We start from the raw sequence: 4814 nt of genomic DNA, 5'->3' as shown, positions 1-4814 counted from the left end.
CACTGGCCCTCATATGTGGGATCCAAACCAGGGCCCTCTGGCATCCCAAGCGAGTTCTTAACCATCGCGCCACTCGCCCGGCCCCTCTTTACAACATTATTGATTATATTCCCCAAACTGTATTGCACATCCCCATGACTATTTTGTGACTACCGATTTGTACTTCCTAATCCTTTCACCTTCTCCCCCATCCTCAACTCCCTCCCATCTAGCAACCATCAGTTTGTTCTCTGTATCTATGAGTCTATTTCTGTTTTGTTTGCTCATTTATTCTGTTCTTTAGATTCCACATATAAGTGAGATCATGTGGTATTTGTTTTTCTCAGTCTGCTTATTTCACTTATTATTATATTCTCTAGTTCCATCCATGTTGTTGCAAATGGTAAGATTTCATTCTTTTTTATGGCCAAGTAATACTCCATTATATAAATGTACCACAGTTTCTTTATCCGATCATCTATTAATGGGCATTTTGGTTGTTTCCATATCTTGGCTATTGTGAATAGCACTGCAGTAAACATAGGGATGCATGTATTTTTTTTGAATTAGTGTTTTGGATTTCTTTGGATAGATACCCAGGAGTGGAATTGCTAGGTAATAACTTCTGAGTTTAATGTACTCTATGCCCTTCTCTTTCATAATCTTTTAGTACTGTAATAATTAAATCAGTAATTCGCAGAGGAATTGAAAAGGGGTTTTTTTGTTGTTTTGTGTGTTTGTTTTATCTTTCTTTGAATTAGGTAGGAAAGGAATGGTCTACCTGAGTAACATTGCTCAGATTTAATCTTTAAAATATCTATAGACCTCATATCTGTCTTCTTTCCATAGCTAACTTTTTTCAGAAACCTGTATTGAAGTATAATTTACAAATAAAATTGTATATATTTAAGGTGTACAACTTGATGATTTGATATATGTATACATTGTGAAATGGTTACCACAATCAAGCTAATTAACATATCTATCACCCCACATAGTTACCATTTTTTGTGTATAGTGAGAACACTTAATACCTACTTTCTTAGCAAATTTCAAGTATACAATACAGTATTGTTAACTATAGTTAGCATGTTGTGCATTAGAGCCCCAAAACTGCTACATCTTATAACTGAAACTTTGTACCCATTGACCAACATCTCCCCACTTCCTCCACCCTCCCAACCCCTGGCAGCCACCATTCTACTCAGCCTACACCATCGCGGTCCACTCACAGCAGCCCAGCTCCAGGTCGAGCTGTTGTTCACCATCTTAGCTCTAGAGGGCGCAGCATCACTGACCCATGTGGGAACCGAACCAGTGGTCCTGATGCTCAGAGCTGGCACTCTTACCAACTGAGCCATTCGGGCAGCCCCCATGACTAGCTTTTCTGAGTCTTGTCTTCATCCAGCCAGTTTGTCTTAACGGTTATCAACAGGAATAACTTTTGTTAAGGGCTACTGTAATTATGCTACTTTCCTGCTCAGCAAATGTCTTACCACATAGAGTCTCAGTAGTTCTGCTCTAATGCCAGTTTTCCATAATCATAATAATGGTGCAAACATTTACAAGCTCAGATGTTTTTATATAATCCTCAACAAACGTGATTTTACAGATGGGAAAACTGAGACTTAGAATGGGTGATGACTTGCAAAACATTACAACTAACGTGTATTTGGCCAAGTCTGGGCATGACTTCAGGTTGTGAGGTCCTAAGTAAGGTCATGGGCTCTTTTAAGTGATTCATGTCGCCTAGACTTACCTTCCAACCTTATTTCTCTTTACTTTTTTTCACACACAGTTGACATTGGTCATTCAGGTATCCACACTATCTCCATAAATATAACAGGCTTGTGCTTTTGTTCATCCTAGCCCTTTACTGGAATGCCTTTTCTCCTTCCTTTAGCGACTGAAATTTCACCCATCTTCCAGGGCAACACAAGCACCATCTCCTGTGTCTTTACTGACCTCCCTCTACTTTCAATTTCTATAGCATATCATACAATTCCCAATATTAGCATACCATCATCATTATTTTATGTGGATGTTAATCATTCCTACTGAAACTTATTGTGAGCTGCCCAAGGGCAAGTAGCATGTTTCACATGCCTTCGATATTTCTTGACACAGTCATAAGCCTATTGTAAATTACAATAAATACTGGCTGTTTAACTGTTATTTTTTCTTTAAATGAGCCTTTCCTTTTTCTGGCTTTTTCTCAGAATAAAAAGGATTTGTTCAAAGACTATAATTGAACTTTAGCCATCAGTTATTATGCATTTTAGTTTTGCAATACAATAACAATAATTCTCATTAGGTTAATTTTTTTCCATTCAATATAACACAGTAAATGTAAAACATGGGTGATAACAAATTACTTTAAAGAAGTATTCTGAATGCCATTTGAAATTTTCAGGCTGACTTGCATAAATAATTTGAAAATACTGGTGTCTTGCATTTTTATGCCCCCAAAATGGTTTGTTAAAGTGAAATACTTAATCGTGTATTAAAAACAAACAGACCATTGAGACTCAGAAAAAATGTAGCAGGCAAGATAAGACTAGCACCTTTAGTTCCTAATGTCACATCACACTGTCTCAACAAGGTAGTGATGGGTAACAAACTCTGATATGATGCTGGCTAGAGTGTGCACCCTTGCTTGCTGCTTCCTCCTTTACCAAGAGCCACATTTCTCCCCAAGTCCTCCTCCTCTCCTTGCACTCCTTCCTACCTTCCCTTTCCCTGCTCTGCCGAATGTCTGAACATTTCTTAAGAGTAATTTAGTCTAAATTTAATTTGCATTTTGGTAAAGTGATGTTAAGAAGTTATTTTTCTTTGAATAATTTTTTTCTGAATTGGTATAGGTCTCAAAGGCATAAAAGAAGAAAGTTATTATGAAAGAGAGAGAGAGAGAGAGAGAGAGAGAGAGAGAGAGAGAGAGAGAGAGAAATCTATACTAGCTCGACAGAACATTTCTGTAAAAATTCCTAGTGGTGACTCCTTAGATGTAAACTTCATATCCTTTTTGTATCTTTTTTATTCCTACATCAGTCTTTCCTCAACTTTCTTACACATTAATGATCCTGGTATAGGCATTTTCCAAGATTGATGGATGACTAGCTAAAAGGTTTCATAGCCCAAGGCAAGGGAGAGGTCCATTAACTTCACATGGTCAATAATTTCCCTGGGTAATGCCCTCTTCTGAAATTTTATTGCTCATAAAACCCATGTTTTAATGTTCAGAAAAATTAACCATCATTGTAAGTTGCTCAATTTTAAAAATTATACCTGTCCTTGCCTTTTTGCTGTGTCTTCATTCCTTAAATATGTTGGTATACTCTTTTTATATACTTCTTTAAAACTTAAATATTGTTTGCTTTTTATATGTTGAGTCCCACACTTAGAAACTAATATTCATTTTCAAGGAACACATTTATATAATTCCCTTAACTAACGAAATTAAGCATGGTGTTCTGAAATGGAGTATCTGTAACTAATCGCTTTAGTCAAACTATGTATTTATACCTGATGGGTCTACTAGCATTACTAGGGTGCCAAACTGTAGCTGAGAAAATGAGAAAAGAAAAAAAGACACCCACCATCGATTGGGGGGGGGGGAATGACATAACTTTGCTTTGTTGCTGTGTTGTTTAATGAATTGACTAACTCCAACTGAATGTAAGGCCATCTTTCCAGCAGACCTTCCTTTTTCATCCAAAGAAATCTTCTGTGGACTATTACTGGCCTTTTAGTATAATTTTTCAACCCATGTGTAATCATGAACTGTTTTCATGGCTTTAAATTTTATATCTCCTCAGATTAAAAAGGGAACCTATGTATTTTTCTGAAATATGCCCAAATAAATGGGTTTTCATTTTTATTTAAGACAGAGCTAAAGATATTAAATGGTCAAATGGTAAATTACCAAGTAATCTGTAGTCTTGGGTGCATACAATGTCATCCAGATTGTATCCAAATACAAGTGAGAGGGGCTTTCCATGCCCAGTTTTCTTTCTTTCAATGATGAAATTTAAAAGCACAGAGAGAATGGATTAGAAACAAAAAATCTTATTTTGAGCTCACCCTGACCAGCCAAGTGATCTCTGGAAATCACTTAACCTGCTGGTGTATTAGTTATGCATTACCTCTTTGAAACAATGTTTAGTAGCAATGATATTTGCCCTGCCTAGCTTACTGCTATGGTGAGAAGCAATGGAGGCAATGGGGAGGAAAGTGCTTTCTAAAATTTAAAGCTCCAAGCAAATCAAAGCTGCTATTGAGATCATCTACCAAATGGGAATATATTTAGCTACATTTCAACCTTGCTACTTCGCTTGCATGAAATGTTTCTCTATAAATTACTTTGTCTGCTATTAGAAACTTGTGAAAGAAAAAAAAAACCAAGGTCAAGAAAATATGCTCATGAGTTATTCTTCTGCATGTTAATAAGTGAAAATGGTACCCATTATGGCCTGACAAGTTATAAAACCTGAGGGAGCCATGTTGGCTAATTATGTTAATGGTTAGATACTAGAGGATATTGAAGATTAATCTCCATATAGAATTTGTCTAATCATCCATTTCTTACCTGCCAATCTGTTCCAACTACTAATCAGGCAGAACGTACAGAACTCCAGCCATAGAAAACAAATGGCCACACGCATTTAACTACCAATGTGCCTGAATCCTTCATTTTTGATGAAAACATATTCCCTGTGATGGAATCACATTGTAAATATTTGCTTGACCTTTTTGAATATAATAGATTTACCTTTCTATATGGAGCTGTATAATATATGCATATATAAAAATGGCTGTTCAATCAGATCACACAAATA

Source organism: Hipposideros armiger, unplaced genomic scaffold (genome assembly GCF_001890085.2).
Source record: "Hipposideros armiger isolate ML-2016 unplaced genomic scaffold, ASM189008v1 scaffold_821, whole genome shotgun sequence".
In the NCBI taxonomy this organism is placed as follows: Eukaryota; Metazoa; Chordata; class Mammalia; order Chiroptera; family Hipposideridae; genus Hipposideros; species Hipposideros armiger.
This window is presented reverse-complemented; position numbering follows the sequence as displayed.